This window comes from Cricetulus griseus, chromosome 3 (assembly GCF_003668045.3).
Source record: "Cricetulus griseus strain 17A/GY chromosome 3, alternate assembly CriGri-PICRH-1.0, whole genome shotgun sequence".
In the NCBI taxonomy this organism is placed as follows: domain Eukaryota; kingdom Metazoa; phylum Chordata; class Mammalia; order Rodentia; family Cricetidae; genus Cricetulus; species Cricetulus griseus.
In genome coordinates, this window is record NC_048596.1 from 177,643,072 (window position 1) to 177,662,216 (window position 19,145).

The following is a 19,145-nucleotide window of genomic DNA, read 5'->3' on the forward strand; positions in this document are numbered from 1 at the left end:
CACTGCTATGAACATGTGGTACATGGGCATTATTTGGGTGTATGCCTAAGAGAGAAATTGCTGAATATTGAGGTAGACTTATTCCGATTTTCCTGAGCAACCTCAATACTGACTTCCAAAGTGGTACAAGTTTGCAATGGAGGAGTGTTCCTTTTTTCACCACATTCTCGCCAGCATAAACTGTCAATGGTGTTTTTTATTTTAGCCATTCTAAGGTGAGTAAGATGGTATTTCAGAGTTGTTTTTAGTTACAGTTCTTTGATGGCTAAGGAATTTGAGAACTTTCAGTGTCTTTCAGCCATTTCAGATTCCTTTGTTGAAAATTTTCTATTTAGATCTGCACCCCAATTGTTAATTTCATTGCTTGGTGTTTTGGTGGATAGCTTCTTATGTTCATTGTACATTTTGGAAATCAGCCCTCTATCTGATATTGGGATGGGGAAGATCTTTTCCCATTTCTGAGCTTCAATTGTGTCTTACTTAGTGTGTCCTTTGCCTTAAAAAATGTTCTCAGTTTCAGGAGGTCCCATTTATTAATTTATTAATTGTCTATCTCTGAGACTTCACTACTGTTGTTCTGTTCAGGAAGTGGTCTCCTGTACCAATTTGCTCAAGGGTATCTCCTACTTTCTCTTCTAGAAGGTACAGTGTGGTTTGATTTATCTTTGATCCATTTGGACTTAAGTTTTGTGCATGGTGATAGATATGGACCTATCAGCAATTGTCTGCATGTCTAAATCCAGTTGTGCCAGCACCATTAGTTAAAGATACTTTCTTTTTTCCATTGTATAGTTTGGCTTCTTTGTCAAAAAATCAGGTGTTCATAGGTGAGTGGGTTAATATCAGGGTTTTCAATTTGATTCCATTAGAATCTCTGTCTATTTTGTGCCAATACCAAGGAGATTTATGACTATGGCTTTATAACAGAGCTTGAAGTGAGGGATGGCAATGCCTCCCGAAGTTCCTTTATTGTACAGGGTTGTTTTGCATATCCTGGGTTATTTGTTTTTCCATATAAAGTTGACTAAAGTTCTTTCAAGGTCTGTGAAGAACTGTATTGGGATTTTGATGGGTATTGCGTTGGATCCGTAGATTGCTTTGCAAGATTGCCATTTTATTATGTTGATCCTACTAATCCAAGAGCATTTTCTGGCATCTTATTTAATTTCTTTCTTTAAAGAGCAAAGTTCTTATTTTGAAGCTCTTTCACTTTTTTGGTTAGTGTTACCCCAAGATACTTTATATTGTTTGTGGATATTGTGAAGGGTGATATTTCTGTGATTTCTTTCTCATTGCATTCATCAACTGTTTATAGTAGGGCTATTGATTATTTAAGTTAATTTTGTATCCTGCTATTTTGCTGAAGGTGTTTATCAGCTGTAGGAGGTTACAGGTAGAATTTTTTACATCACTCATGTAGAATATCATATCATCTGCAAATACTGAAAGTTTGACTTCTTCCTTTCTAATTTGTATTCCTTTGATCTCCTTTTCTTGTCTATTGTTCTAGCTACAATAAGATATGGAGACAGTGGACAACCTTGTCTTGCTCCTACTTTCGAGGAATAGCTTTTAGTTCCTCTCCATTTAGTTTGATCTTGGCTGTTGGTTTGTTGTATATTGCTTTTATCATTTTTAGATATGTTCTTTTATTCCTGTTCTCTCCAAGATCTTTATAGTGAAGGGATGTTGGATTTTATTAAAGGCTTTTATAGCATATAGTGAGATGATCATGTGTTTTTTTTTTCTTTTTTCAGTTTGTTTATATGTTGGATTATAATGATGCATTTTCATATGTTTAACCATCCTTGCATCCCTGGGATGAAGCCTATTTGATCATGGTGGATGATTTTTCTGATGTGTCTTCCATATCATTTACCAGTAATTTGTTGAGTATTTTTCATCAATGTTCATGAGGGATATTGGTCTATAGTTCTCTTTTTTATTTGTATCTTTGTGTGGCTTGGATATCAAAATAATTGTAGCCTTGTAAAAAGAATTTGGCAATATCCCTTCTGCTTCTATTGTGTGGAACAATTTGAGGAGTATTGGTATTAGCTCTTGATTGAATTTTGGGTAGAATTCTGAAGTGAAACCGTGTGGCCCTGGGCTATTTTTTGATTGCCAGGGTTTTGATGACTGCTTCTATTTCATTAGGAGTTATAGGTCAATTTAAACTGCTTCTCTGCTCTTGGTTTAATTTTGGTAAATGATATCTATCCAGAAAATTGTCCATTTTCTATAGATTTTCAAATTTTCTGGAGTACAGAGTTTCAAAGTATGACCTGATGATTCTCTGTATTTGCTCACTGTCTGTTGCCATGTCCTCCTTTTCATTTCTGAATTTTTCCTTAGCATGCTTTGTCTCTGGATTGATGTTTGTCTATCTTGTTAATCTCAAAGAACCAACTCTTTGTTTCATTGATTCTTTGTAATGTTTTCCTAGTGTGTAATTTATTGATTTCAGTCCTCAGTTTGATTATTTCCTGGGATCTGCTCCTCTGGGGAGAGTTTGCTTCTTTTTGTTCTAAAGTTTTCATTTGTTCTCAAGTTTCTTCATGTGGGCATGTATGAACATTCCTCTAAGCACTACATTCAAAGTGTCCCATGAGTTTGGGTATGTTGTGTCTACATTCTCATTAAATTCTAGGAACTCTTTAATTTATTTTTTTATTTCCTTGACCCAGGAATGGAGTAATTGGGTGATATTCAATTTCCATGAGTTTGTATGTTTTCTGCTTTTTGTATTGCTGTTGAGTTCTAACTTTAAAGGTTGCCAGTCTGATAAATATAGGGGATTATTTCAATTTTTTAGTATCTGTTGTTGTTTGCCATGTTGCCAAGTATGTGGTCAATTTTAGAGCAGGTTCAATGTGGTGTTGAGAAGAAGGTATATTCTTTTGTGTTTGGAAGGAATGTACTATAGATGACTGTTAAATCCAATTGGGTTATAACTTCTGTTAGATCCTTTGATCTTTGTTAATTTTCTGCCTGGTGCTACTGTCTAGGGGTGAAAGAAGGGTGTTGAAGTCACCTACTATAAATGTTTGGGGTTTTATGTATGGTTTGAGCTTTAGTAATCTTTCTTTTACAAATGTGGGTGACTTCATATTTGGAGCATAGATGTTCAGGATTGAGACTTCATCTTGATGGACTTTTCTTGTGATGAGTATGAAATGCCCTTCTTCATCTTTTTTAATTGATTTTAGTTTGAAGTCTAATTTGTAAGATATTAGGATTGTTATACCAGCTTGTTTCTTGGTCCATTTGATAGGAAAATCTTTTCCCAACTCTTTACTCTGAGGTACCGTCTGTCTTTGAAGTTGAGGTGTGCTTCTTGTATACAGCAGAAGGATGGATTTGGTCTTCCTATCCATTCTGGTAGCTTGTGTTTTCTGATAGGCAGGTTAAGTCCATTGACTTTGGGGAATATTAATGTCCATTGATTGTTGGTTGCTGTTTGTTTTGGATTTATTGGTGGTGGTGTCATTGGGTGTGGATTTTTCCCTTCTGATTCTTGTTCTTTCATAGGCATATCCTTCTATAGGTTGGGGAAGTTTTCTTCTATGATTTTGTTGAATAGTTTTTCTGTACCTTTGAACTGTATTTCTACACCTTCTTCTTTACCTATTACTCTTTTTTTTCGGTCTTCTCACAGTGTCCCATATTTCCTGGATATTTTGTGTTGGGGATTTGTTGGATTTGAGATTTTCTTTGGTCAATGACTGTATATCCTCTACTGAGTCTTCAACAACTGAGATTATTTAATCTCTTGTATTCTATTGGTTATACCCACATCCTTATTTCCTGGTGATTTATCCAGCCTTTTTCTTTCCAGCCACCCATCATTCTGTGTTTTATTTATTGTTTCTAACTGTGCTTTCAAACAGTGAACTGTTTGAATAGTTTCCTTCAATTGTTTGGTTGTTTTTTCTTGGCTTTCTTTAGATTCTTTAAGAGAATTACTTATTTCATGAATTTTTGTTTGTTTTTTCTTCTATTTCTTTAAAGATTTTCTTGTTTCCTCTTTAAGTGTCTCAAACATTTTCATAAAGTAGACTTTTACTTCATTCTCTTCTTCCTCTGTGTTGTACTTTTCAGATCATGCTGGTGTGGTGTCCCTAGATTCTGGTGGTGTAATATTTGGCTTTCTGTTGTTGAGTGTGTTCTTATTCTGTCTTCTTACCATCTCTTCTTCCAGTGGGTGCAGTTGCGGTCTCTCTATCTCCTCTTGTTACCCTGTGGTGTGGGTGGGCCATGACTTCAATGTCTGCAGTTCTGGATAGTCTTTCCTCTCCTGGTAGTCTCCTCCCCCAGCAGGGGCCAGGGCCTTGGAGGAGGAAGGAAGACTGAGGTGTTTCTGGACTCAGGGATATCCTCCCTGTCTGGCTGGGTCCACTCTATGGCAGTTGCAGGCCCAGAGAGATCCGGGGGAGTGATGGGGGCATTGGGCAAGAGTCGGGCAGGAGCACAGTGTACACTAACCTTAGTAGAGGTCGGGTGGGTGGATGAGGAAAGAAGAGTCATGTGGCTCATCTTAGCATATCATTTGGAAGGAAATGATGAGGCTGACACTTCCTTGAGCACCTCTGGGAATGCTATGATCCACACTGACCTTCTACATCTGGCTTCTGGCACTGGACTTGATAGGTCCATCTTTTTTGTTCTATACCTTTCCATGTGGTCTCTCTGCCTTCATAATTCATATTGTTTCTATAGTTTATACAATAGAATTTCATTAGGCGTATGGTATGCCATGTCTGTGATTATGTTTGAAGACAAATGACTAATTCTTTTCTATAAGCTCTCTCATTTCCTTATCTTTTGAATATAATACGTGCTGGTGAACATAAAGTAAAATGATGTCACTGACTTGATGCCTTTTAGGGAACTTGTGCTCCTTACTAGTTTTACAGGGAACAATTAACCCCGTTACATTTCTATTCAATTCAGTTCAATTAAATGAGAAAGACATAATGAAGATTCTTCTTCAATTGTTGGCTTGATGCATCTAGTCCATATTACTGGATGCAAAATAATAGAGTATTATCCCATAAAAAGTTGAGTCTGGGTAAACTTAAAGATTATTAAGCTTGAAATGTTAACTTATGTTAACTTAAAAAGTTACAGAGCTTATAACCTAGGCAACAAATAGACAAACCGTAACAAATAGACTAACATGGGTTATTTTTTATGCTTATGTTTGCTTAGAAATTGAAGATTTCATAGTCAATGATACTATTTCTAAGATTTAAACCATAAACCAGGGAAGTTTGACTCCACCAGAAGCACAAATAGCTATCAAATTTGAAAAAAAAACAGAGAAATGACCTGATCTATAAGTTTGTCTCTTGTCTAGTTGCATGTTGACCTTGAAACCTTCAGAGAACCTTTATTAAGTGAATATTACAGTTTCAAAGACTTAACTGTCTGTGGTTCAAATAGGAAGAAAATGGCAATTTGCATGTTTTATGGAACAGATGGAGGAGACAGAAGAATTAAGAGATAAAACAGAAACAAAACAAACAAACAAACAAACAGGAAAACAAGAAAGGGATTGAGAGCCTGGCATTGGTGGCACATGCCTTTAGTCCCAGCTCTCAGTAGGCAGAAGCAAGTGGATCTTTGTAAGTTTGAGGCTAGCCTGGCCTTCAAAGAGATTTCAAGGACAGTCTCCAAACATAAGGAGAAACCCTGTCTTGAAAAACAAAACCAAAACCCAAAAAAGACAACAACAAAAAGAATTAAGAGATACATGTAGGGGAACCTATAGCCACGCCTGCTTAGGGGCTGGCTACAGGTCTGCCTGACCATGGCTGTGAGGGCATGGTCAGGGTGATGTAGAGTGAGAGGTGGTCAGTGTCTGTTCAATTTCAGTTTTGGGTTCCCTTTCAGTTTGCGTACAGGCTGCTGCCACGCCGGCTGGCTAGGTCACTCTGTAAGTAAGGCTTTTCCCAATTAAATACCCTTATATTTCTACTTGGCTCCATATTGGTAATTTCCCACAATATCTGGTATCAGAATAAAAGAAGAATTTAGGGAATGTCTTTGTCTTTTCTTGGATCTTTCTCTCAAGGTGTACACCGTCTCATAATTGTTATGCTCCCATGGTTGCATTCCCAAGTATGTGTATATACACAAGCAAACATTTCTCTGCTAACTGTTTATGTTTGTGCCCCACACAGCCAATGAAGACCTACCTGACAGCAATGCCTGGACACCCTGGAAAGAAAATGGGCCACACCTCCTCGATTGCACTGGATCCAACTTGCTGCATTTCAACTGACACTCTGGCCAGAGGTTACTGACTTCAGTCAAGTTGAGGATTTCAAGCGAGATCTTCAATCAAGAAAATCCCATCTAACATGAACTGGATACAATCCTTTCAAGACTTTCACTATACTAACATTTTCTTCCTACAGGACCCCACAAAGCTTTCATCGTCCCATTTCAGTAGGAAGTAATTCGGAGGATGCTATGCCCCCTTTCGCCATTGCTGTCATTTAGGATAATTTATATACCTAGTTAGGGATAGCTTCCTATTTTTTATGGTTGGAATTGGAAGGAGGTGTTCAGGCTTGGACACCTCTTTCAGATGACTTTAGGATTTAGTTAAAATAGATAGTTAGGATGTGACATAAGCAGATTGTTGTATCTTCTTATATTTCACCTTTATGATTGTTAATTTTGGATGATTTACACTGTTAAGTTTTAATCCTCTTTTAGACTAAAAAGGGAATTGTAGGGGAACATGTAGCCACGCCTGATTAGGGGCTGGCTCTAGGTCTGCCTGACCATGGCTTCGAGGGCATGGTCAGGGGACGTAGAGTGAGAGGCGGTCAATGGCTGGTCAATTTCAATTTCAGGTTCCCTTTCTGCTTGTGTACAGACTGCTGCCATGCTGGCTGGCTAGGTCGCTCTGTAAGTAAGGCTTTTCCCTATTAAATACACTTGTATTTCTACTTGGCTCCATATTGGTAATTTCCCACTATGGATATATTTTAATAGCACATTAAACTTTTCTGCTTTGTTTTCTCAAGAAATAAATATCTGTGGGTACCGGGTAAGATTTTATAGATTGTTCTTAGTATTTTGTGTGTTTTAGAAATAACAGCATATCTTTCCACCCTTAGATAAATTCTAATATATTCTGCAGAAGACGAAGAGGTTAAATTTGCTGAATTGTTTGATCAGCATGAAAAAACATTCTCGCTGCAAACCATCAGAATCCTAGCATACAGTAGTATCTTGCTTGTGCAAATAAAGCCTGTCCAAAGGTCAGAGAATGGAGTTTGCCACTAGCTAACCATAGAGGTCTGGAGTTCTGTACATACAGACATGGAGTAAGATAGCTGGACTGAAACAGGTTATAAGCAGGGAGAAGCAGGAAATTGCTCTCTGGTCCGCTGAGACACTAAGAAGATAAAGTGTGACCATGGCTTGCTTTTACTCTCTGATCTCTCAGCATTTTCCTCTATATCTGACTCTGGATTATTACTTAGACCAATCAAGAAATCCATTTACAATTTGGCACCCAATGTTGGGCATGAAGCCAGGACCCTGAGTTAAGAGCCTCATGCTCAAGCTAAATGCCCCATGTTGGGTACCAAAATGTAAATGCTATCTCACTTCCTGTCTGTTTGTATAGATCTTCAGACCTCTATGGTTAACCAGTGGCAAGCTTCATTCTCTGACCTTCAGACAGGATTTATTTGTATAAGTATGATATCAACACACTAGCATGAAGAAGTAAGGATTTTAGTTAAGATTGACCTAGACGTTTGTGATATAGATTATTTAGGGGTTATCACAAAACACACAGGAAACATCTTTGACTTCCTCTGCAGATGACCATTGATTGTAATTCAAAATTTATTTTCTTTTACTTGGAAGTAGTTTCATGGTTTTAGAATCTAGTTTTCTGACTCACGGTGATTCTTATTAAATGTTCCCTGTTGTTTCTGTACATCTAGTCATCCCTCCATCTCTTCTGTGCTCCACTTTCTAATGTTTTCCTTTTCACAGCTCACTAGATACCCAAGAGTTTCTGGCAATAAAAGGGTCAGGCTTGTCCTCAAAATATACTTGAAATGGAAGGGATTATAAGTTTCTGGATTGTAATTGGCTTCTTGTTCAGATGATGAAAGTTCGATTTGAGATGTGATGGCTTTTCTAATGTCATTAGGCAAGGCTGTCCTGAGGGAAGACTAGAGACGAATCCTAGTCAGTAAGGATCAGCAGAGATGTGCTGTCAGCAGGAATCCTCCACTTACTTTTTGATGCTTGGTCTCTTTCTGTCTTCCTAAGCTTTGCTGTGAATGTAGTATTTTCTATGGTCTTCGCTGATACTAACCATCATAAGAAGTAAATGCTGTCTTTATTTAGAAGAATAAATGGTTTTCTATAAATAGGTAAAAAATGATTGGAAAATTATGCCAGAAAACTTGAACAAGACTCATTTGGGCTCTGAAAGATGCAGCTATTACTAATATTTACCTCCACAAATTTCAAACATTACTTCACACCTCCTCCTGGGAGTCATCAAAACTATTCGAGAACGATTTCTTTATAATTCCTAAAACAGGAGAAATCCTTCACCTCTCAGTTGACAGTGAAATGAGACTATTTTTTTTTATTACCCTAACCCAGTTACATTTCTCCTACCATGTGCTTTTGACTTTTACCTGTAAACAGTATGTTCTCTGAGCCAGGAGCCATATCTTATATAAGATATTTATTTCTCTGTAACTCAAGAGTAGAGGAGACTCAGGTTTTTTTTGGGGGGGGTTCTTATACTGAGCCACTTAACTCTGCCAAAAATTTTACAGATACCATTTCATTTACTCTTTGTGAAAACCCCTTAGAGCAGGTCTTCTTACCCCCATTTCACATAAATAGAAACAAAAGCACAAAGATGAAAAAAGGGACATCTCCAAGAATTAATTTTAATGAAAGATAAAACAGATATTTGAACAATCCATATGTCAACATAATTTTCCAAATAAACAAAGTTTATTGTCAGAAAAAATGGGCACTTAGAAAGAATTTAATAAATTTGTGAATTTAAAAATATTTGATTTTAGCCGGGTGTTGGTGGTGCAAGACTTTAATCTCAGCGCTAGGGAGGCAGAGGCAGGTGGATCTCTGTGAGTTTTAGGCCAGCTTAGAGCGAGTTCCAGAACAGCCTCCAAAGTCACAGAGAAACCCTATCTCAAAAAAAAATTGAGTTTTACAATTTAATGTATATAGGAATATGTATGGCATGTACATGTAAGTGTGGATGCTATGAGATCACAAGTATGATTTTTATCTTTAAGGAAAAATTTATTTCTGCTTGTCTGGTGGTCAGGATTTTTAAATATAACTTGTAATTTTCAGTAGGAATAGTATCTAAATCTGTTTAATTTATATGTTGTGAGGGAAGAAAGTGCTCAGACAAGGAAGATAGCCAGCTCTTAGCATCATTTTCAACCACTCTGTGAATTGCCTCAGAATAGGTTTTGATGCATGACTTACCATGAAACCTCTAAGACAGACACTAAATGTGGAAGTGTTTTACTTTAAACATAAAGGTAACCATTTTAACAGGATATAGTATTAGTGATAAAATTTATCTAATGAAAGTTGAATATCAAGTCTTGAGTATGTTCCTTATAGTAGATATTGTATGATTCTTCATTAACAGACAACAAATAGGAACTTTGCACGAAGTAAATGATTTTATCAACTACAATTGTTTTAAAAACTTCAATACTACCTATCAAAATATACTCAAACTTATCTACCAATTTTTTTGCAAGTTGTAATGCTTTCTAGGCAACTATGAATACTTATACAATTGTGTTTTGTACTTGAAAGTCAGAGTCTAGTGGATACATTTGCTGTCCTTATTCTAGGAGAAGAAAGGATGCCAAACAGAACATTCACATAAATGTTTCAATATGCAAGGCAGATCTTAGAATAGTGATTTGCTGTGGAGTGACAAAGCTTTAAAATAGTACATCAGGAAAATTTATCAATACTGAAACAAGGAATTCCTAGAACAAGGTACTTAAGAAAAGCTCTAGTGACCCAAACCAATTACTTGTCATAGCTAGATGATCAGCATGACAATGAAAAATTCTGAATATATGGATAAACACTATCAGTATTCAGCAGATTGCTGAGAAAGTACTGCAAAGTGAAATTCTCTCTATATTCAATAATTGTAGTGTTTCAGACTGCAGAGTATTTAATAATAGTAATTTGTGTACAGTTCATTATAGCTTCCTTCAAAACAATGGTCTTTGTGTATACAGTGAATTAATGGTTAGTGGCAATGTTTTGAGATTAATATATTATATCATAATGTTAATTTATATTAGAGATGTTTGTCCTATTCCTTTACTGACACACCAGTTAGTTACTTATAATGCAATATAGTATGAAAAAACCAGTAAAGAGTTTTATGGGATTATCTCACAGCATTGTAAAAATATTTATAAATATGCTTGCATGTTAGATGCAGGGACTTAATGATGATGAAAATATGTGAGTGAATAGCTAGTACACTGGATGATGATCTCTGTTAAAATCAGAATTAGAGAAGGGGAAATCCTAAATGGAAAGATCAGCCTGATTATATATAAGAACACAGGAGAACTGGGCTTGAAAAATCATATTTTATATTGATCTACATGTATTATTATTTTCTTTTGAGTATTTAACATATGAGAATTGTCTGGTATTTTCTTCTTTCACCACCCCCATTATTTTTCTCTAATTTCTCCAGTTACTCCCCACCTCCACACACACATTCCTTTTCCAGATCATATCTGTTTATTCTTTTGTTTGGCTATGTGCAATAATAAAATTTAAATCAAACAGAATATATGCTAATTGAAACTCAAATATGTGATGAATCCAAGGTGTTTCAGTGAGTCCTCACCTGTGCATGCAAATTTGATTTCATCTTTAGTAAGTAATAAAGTTATATGCTTGCCAAAATAACAAATAAGTGAAACACTGGAAGACAAATGTCACACAATTTCAATTTTATGTGTAACCTGGAAATGATGAACTTATGGGAACAGAGAGCAGAATTGTGGCTATTAGGCTTCAATGTGGGTGTTTTAACAATGGGGAAATGATTGGTTTAAGGATATAAAACTGCAGTTGGACAAGAGGCATGGACTCTGTGAAGTCTTGCGGTCTACTGAGAGCATGATAAATATGGTTGATAACAATATGCTATGTTTTAAAAGTCATGAGATAGTATACTTTAAGTGTTCTCAAAACAAAAATGATGAATATGTGTGATATAACATGTTAATTGGTTTAATTTATCCATGCCATTGTGAACACACTGTATTGTGTATCATAATTGTGCATGAATTTACTTATGAGCTAAATAAATGAATGGAAGAAAAAAGAAATGCTTTCATGATTTCTTGTGTAATTTAAGCTAACATTGATAAAATTTTATACTAGAAGAAAAAGTTCTTTAGGAAGAACCTAGGCATTTTGGCAAGGACTTGTATTCTCAGTGCTGGGGAGATGGAGACGGAAGGATAGTTAGGGCTTACTTACCTGGCCTCAAAAGCAAGCCCCAGTTTTCAGTGGGAAATGAGTCTGAGAAATGATACAAAGTTTATTTCTGACCTCCATAAGCAAAGATGCATATATGCATGCCTACAAATTTCCACACATAAAACAAGTTATTCTTTGTATTCTGTTCTGAGGCACCAACATCAGCATTCCAGGACATATTTACACAGAAGTAGTCACTAAACACATAAAAGCTATGAAGTAGTAAGTAAAAAATAGAAATATAGTGTTCAGCAATTTAGGCTGAGGCAGTGTCCTCACAGCTTAGAGAACATCAAAACAGGCAAAGCTAGTATGTCCTGTCCATCTTCCAAGAAGAAATTACGCCTGATGTAAACTTTCTTTTTTTAATTTAATTTATTTTATTTAAATTAGAAACAAGCCTGCTTTACATGTCAATCCCAGCTACCTCTCCCTCCCCTACTCTTCCAATCACTAACAACCCCATACCCTATCCCCTCTCTGCTACCCAGGGAGCATAGTCCTTCCATGGGGGATTGAAAAATCTGCCATCTCATACAGGGCAGGGCCTAGGGCCTCCCCCATGTGTCCAGGCTGAGAGAGCATCCCTCCATGTGGAATGGGCTCCCAAAGTCAATTCATATGCCAAGGATAAATACTGGTCTACTACCAGAGGTCCTATAGATTGCCAAGGCCTCCCCACTGACACCCACTTTCAGAAGGTCTGAATCTGTCCCATGCTGGCCTCCCAGCCATTAGTTTGGGGTCCATGATGCCTCACTTGTTTAGGTCAACTGTTTCTGTGGGTTTCATCAGCAAAGTCTTGAGCTCTTTGCTCTTTACTCACTCCTCTCTTTCTCCCAGCTCCCTGTCCTGCCATGTACCCAATCCCATCAGTGTCTTTCCTCTCGCCTTCCTCTTCTCCAGGGTACCATGCATGTCTCTCTTAGGATACTCCAAGTTTCCCAGTCCTTCTGGCAGGCTGGATTGTAGGATGGAAACCCCTTGATCCATATCTAAAATCCATATATGTGTGAGTACATACCATGATTGTATTTCTGTTACTGGGTTACCTGACTCGGTATGATTTCTTCTAATGCCATCCATTTGCCTTCGAATTTCAAGATTCCATTTTTTTCCTCCAAGTAGTTGTACTGAATTGTGTAAATCTACCACATATTCTTTATCCACTCCTCAGCTGAGGGGCATCTAGGTGGCTTCCAGGTTCTGGCTATTACAAATAATGTTGCTGTGAATGTAGCTGAACAGATTTCCTTGCTTTATTAGTGTGCTCCTTTTGGGTATATGCCCAAGAGTGAAATTGCTGGAACTTGTGGTAGACTGATTCCCATTTTCCTGTGGAATGTCCATACTGATTTCCTAAGTGGCTGTACAAGTTGGCACTCCCAACAGCTGTGGAGAAATGTTCTCCTTTCTCCACATCCTCTCAGCATAACAAAAAGGCAGCCACAGAATGGGAAAAGATATTCACCAACGTTACATCGGACAAAGAGCATATCTCTAAGATTTACAAAGAATTCAAGAATCTAGTCTCCAAAATGCTAAATAATCCAATTAAAGAGTAGGGTAAAGAACAGAATAGAATTGTCAATAGAGAAATCTTAAATGGCTGAAAGACATGGAAGAAAGTGCTGAACATCCTTAGTCATCAGGGAAATGCAAATCAAAACAACTCTGGGATAACATCTTACTACTATCAGAATGGCAAAAAAAAAAAAAAAAAAAAAAAAAAAAAAAAAAACCACCAACAGTTTATGATGTAAACTTTCTTTTTTTCTCAATGAAATATATCCACTTTTTTGCATTTTTGTTTTTTATTTGAATTACAAACAAGATTGAATTACATGACAATCCCAGTTCCCTTCTTCCTCCCTTCCTTCCCTACCACCCCCCAACTAAAACCCTACCTATCACATATCCTTTCTTCTATTCTTCCCCTGACTCAAACTTTCTGCTCCCTCATAATCTCTGCATCCTTCCTCTTCTACCCTTCTCATTCTGGTAGCACCCTCCCCCCATTCACATGCACTCAATTTGCACTCAATTTAATTGTGACCCTGTCCCCTTCTCCTGGGGACAAAGTTTGTCTCTTTTAGGGTCCTCCTTGTTTACTAGATTCCATGTCACTGTGTATTGTAGGCTGGTAATCCCTTAGTATAAGTCTAAAATCCACATATGAGTGACTACATATCATGTTTGTCTTTTTGTGTTTGGGTTACCTTGCTCAGAAAGGTTTCTTCAGTTCCATACATTTCCCTGCAAATTTCAGTATTCCATTATTTTTTTTCTGCTGAGTAGTACTCCATAGTGTAAATGTACCACGTCTTCTGTATCCATTCTTCAGTTGAGGGGCATCTAGGCTACATCCAGTTCCTGGCTATTACAAATAGTGCTGCCATGAACATCGTTGAACAGATGTCTTTGTTATATGAATGTGCTTCTTTGGGGTATATGCCTAGGAGTAGAATTGCTGCATCTTGTGGTAGACTGATTCCCATTTTCTTGAGGAGTCATCATACTGAGTTCCAAAGTGGCTGTACAAGTTGGCACTCCCACCAGCAGTGTTCCCCTTTCTCCACATCCTCTCCAGCATAAACTGTCATTTGTGTTTTTGATTGTAGCCATTCTGACAGGAGTAAGATGATTTCTCAGAGTTGTTTTGATTTGCATTTCCCTGATGGCCTGGGATGTTGAAAACTTTCTTATGTGTCTTTAAGCCAATTTAGATTCCTCTAGTGAGGATTGTCTGTTTAGTTCTGTACCCCACTCTTTAATTGGATTGTTTGGTGTTTTGGAGACTAGCTTCTTGATTTCTTTGTATATTTTGGAGATTGGCACTCTGTCAGATGTGGGGTTGATGAATATCTTTTCCCAGTCTGTGGGCTGCCGTTTTGTCTTGTTGACTGTGTCCTTTGCCTTACAGAAGCTTCTTAGTTTCAGGAGGTCCCATTTACTAATTGTTGATCTCAGTGTCTGTGCTACTGGTGTAATGTTCAGGAAGAAGTCTCCTGTAACAATTAATTCAAGGGTATTTCCCACTTTATCTTCTAATAGGTTCAGTGTGGCTTGGATTGTGTTGAGGTCTTTGATCCATTTTGACTTAAGTTTTGTGCAGGGTGAAAGTCTTGGGTGTATCTTTAGTTTTCTACACATTTGCATCCAGTTATGCCAGCACAATTTGTTGAAGATTTTCTCTTTGTTCCAGTGTATATATTTGGATTGTTTGTCAAAAATCAGGTGTTCATAACTTTGGTGGTAAATATCAGGCTTTTCAACTCTATTCCATTGGTCTAGCAGTCTATTTTTGTGTCAATACCAAGCTGTTTTCAGGACTATAGCTCTGTAGTAGAGCTTTAAGTCAGGGATGGTAATGCCTCCAGAAGTTCTTCTGTTGTACAGGGTTGTTTTGGCTATTCTGGGTCTTTTGTTTCTCCATAAATAGACATACCAACAGACACAGAAGAAATCCAGAGAATTATCAGATCATACATCATACTTCAAAAACCTATATTCCAAAAAATTCTAAAATGTAAAGGAAATGGACGATTTTCTGGACAGATTTCACTTACCAAAATTAAATCAAGAAAAGATAAACAACTTAAATAGACCTATAATACCTAATGAAATTGAAGCAGTCATCAGAAATCTCCCAACCAAAAAAAAGCCCAGGGCCAGATGGCTTCATTGCAGAATTCTACCAGAAATTTAATGTACAACTAATACCAATTCTCTTCAAGTACTCAACATAATAGAAGCAGAAGGGTCATTGCCAAACTCTTTTTATGAGGCTTCAATGACCTTGATACCCAAGCCACAAAAAGACACAACTAAGAAAGAGAACTACAGACCAATATCCTTCATGAACTTTGATGCAAAAATTATCAATAAAATACTGGCAAATTGGATCCAGGAACACAACAGAGAAATCATCCATCCAGATCACGTAGACTTCATCCCAGGGATGCAAGAATGGTTCAATATACAAAAATCCATCAATTTAATCCACCATATAAATAGACAGAAAAAAAAATGATCATCTCACTAGATGCTGAAAAAGCCTTTGACAAAAACCAGCACTCCTTCATGATAAATGTCTTCAAGAAATTAGGGTTATCAGGAAAATACCTCAACATAATAAAAGCAATATACAGCAAGCCAACAGCCAACATCAAATTAAATGGAGAGAAACTACTTGTAATTCCTCTAAAATCAGGGAGAATACAAGGCTGTCATTTTTCTCCACACCTCTTCAAAATTGTCCTTGAAGTTCTAGCTAGAGCAAAAAGACAACAAAAGGAGATCTAGGGAATACAAATCGGAATGGAAGAAGTCAAACTCTCACTATTTGCAGATGATATGAGAGTCTACATAAGTGACCTGAAAAACTCTACCAGGGAACTCCTACAGCTGATAAACACCTTCAGCAAAATGGCAGGATTCAAGATTAACTCAAAAAAATCTGTAGCCCTACTATATGCCAATGACACATTGGTGAGAAAGAAATCAGAGAAACATCACCCTTTACACTTGCCACAATCAACATAAAATACCTTGGCATAACACTAACCAAAAACTGAAAGAACTGTACCATAAGAATTTTGAGTTGCTAAAGAAAGAAATTAAAGAGAATACCAGAAAATGGAAAGAGATACCATGCTCTTGGATAGGCAGGATCAACACAGTAAAAATGGCAATCTTGCCAAAAGCAATCTAAAGATTCAATGCAATCCCCATCAGAAACCCAACATAACTCTTCACTGACCTTGATGTAAACATTCTTAGTTATTGTCATCCTCAGAGAAAAAATATCCCTAACAGTCACAGTTACACTTATGGTATGCAATGGCATTTTTCTTACGGATTTTCAGTGCAGTGGAATTAATATTTCTACTCTCACTATAGCCTTGGATTGCATTATCATATTAAATAAAAGTGAAAACAGAATATTTCCAGATGTCTATTTTTACATATAATCCTTCCATCCTCCTTCTTTCCCCTCTTTTTCTTTTACTTTCCCTTGATTATTACCTCTTCTAGACATTCATCATCATAGTGTCTAACATAAAGCTCAAAGAATTGTGCATCACTGGACAAAGTTATAAACAGAAAATGTATGAAGCTCATCTAAATATGTTTTTTTTTACTTTATCAATATTCACAGGAAAACTTCCCCATACTTAAGATTTTCTTTCTGAAGGACATAAAATGCTAGCAAAAATAATTTGAGAAATTTATGTGATAACTAAAACAGTGGGTTCATCTCCATGTTTATTCTGACTCCTGAACTCTGTTCTGCTCCCTAATAGGGGTTAAGTAGAATCACAGAGATAAACTCTTCCTTTTGTATCCTAATATAATTTGTGTATATATTTCTGTTATCTAAGCAAACATAAATTGCAATGTCAGTTTAAATATAAGATAAAATGACAGATTCCTATAGTGGTTTCCTGATAGCTGGCTTCTTGGTGAAATAATTCCCAGAAATATATACTTAGTACATGCATGGCTAGCACATTATTATAGTAATATATGCATGAGAAAATTGTATAGCTTAGTATTATCTGCTCTTCTCAATTAATTGATTAACCTAACAGCAGATACCAGGAAGCCCCTGCATGCCATCCAAGTTTCTTTTATCTTCTTTCAAAAGATATTGAATATTTTAAACAATTGTTTCAAAGCAAAACAGAACATGAATCTTAACAGTAGATTATTTCAGCCATGAAGTTATTTATAAACCGTTGTTATTTGTAAAATATCCATGGGCATTTTAAATAGCTATAATTCAGCTTGTTTTTTCTTTGGAATCAATAATTCTGCTGCTAGAACACATGTCTTGACATTAACATCACACAGATATATATTTATGTAAAAACAAATAGAAAATATATAATTAAATAGAAAGACTATTTCTGAGGGTATTTCATATTAAATTATTTATGAAAAGTTCAGAAAACATGCATGATGAGTGGTATAACCTACATTAACTTTAATGATAGTATACAATTTTTCTATCTATTAAGGCTTTGACCACCATCTTTTTGAGAAACAAGCTTTATCTTTTTATCATTTTTTATTTGAATTAGAAACAAGATTGATTTACATGACAATCCCAGTTCCCTTCTCCCTCTAATCCTCCCCTACCACCCCCCAACTAAAACCCTACCTATAACACACCCTTTCTTGTATTCTTCCTCTGACTCAAACTTTCTGCTCCCTCATGACTTCTGCATCCTTCCTCTTCTTCCCTTCTCATCCTTGAACAAACTTTAAGTACGTTCTTACGCCTGGATGGACTGGTCCTGAATCACAAATCTCACTTCACAGAACACTAAAGGACTCTGATTCCCTCTAATTCAGTATTTTCTATTCATTACTATTTTAATGATTATTGTAATAAATGAAATGTAATTATTACAAAATAATTTAAACATTCTCCTTGAAGCATCAATGGAATACTAAATTGTTGCTCTTGTTTCTTTTTATATTATATGCCAATGGTTCTAAAGCTGTAACACTTCAATACAGTTTCTCATGATCTGCTGATCCTGAAGCATAAAATTATTTTTGTTGTTTCTTCACAACTGTGATTTTGGAAGTGTGATGAATCATGATGTAAATATTATTGGAGATACAAGTTTTTCAAAGGAGTGACCACCCACAGATTAAGCACCACTATTCTATATAAGCATTAATAAAGCTTAGCTGAAGGTTAAGTTTCCAAGCAATTCAGAATAGCCCCCAAAACAAAATTATGGCATATCCACTAAAGTTGTGACTTTTACCATTTCAATGACCTCACAAACAGAATTCTAGTTTTCATTGCCCTGGCTCCATAATAATTGGTCAGTTATAGCTACATATGATTCATTACTACTGCCCTGGAAATCACAGGCATCCTACTTCATATTCATGAAGCAACCGTCAAAGAAATAGTATCCCTGAATGTGAAAAAAGCAAAGAACAGTTTATAGAATTGTTTGGAGACAGGAAAGGGAATAGACAAATGATATAATTATATTATGAACACAAAATGAAAGAAGCAATTTTTAAAAATTATGAGGTTACTAGTACTTAAGAACATATTATTTATTGGCACAAACTTCATAGTAAATGACATGAAATTTAAAGGTTATTAAAGAGATTTCAGAGAGAGAGGGGGTAGGGATGGCCCTGGAAATGAGTATAGAAAAGCCTGTATTTGCTTAAACCTGTGCCTTTTAAAGAGCTTTGTTTAGAAAAGCCAAAATGGTTGGTATATATCCATTTCAAACCATCCAGAGTTACTAATATTTTATATATCCTATTTTGTTTTTACTCTGAAGAAATCAAGAAATCTCTATCCATGTACTATATGTGATATGTGAATCTGTGACTATAACTGTTGACTAAAGGAGTCAAATAAAAAAGTAGTCTTTGGTGCCTCTTCTCTGAAATATGATAGTTCTTTCTGAAGCACTTGCCCCTTTTCCTCTGAATTTTTCAAAAATCAGCACTGTTTGCCTTTGACTGTCATAATCCCTGACTTGTCTTTCCTTCTTTGTTTATACCACCTGGTTTCATTCCTTTCATTAACT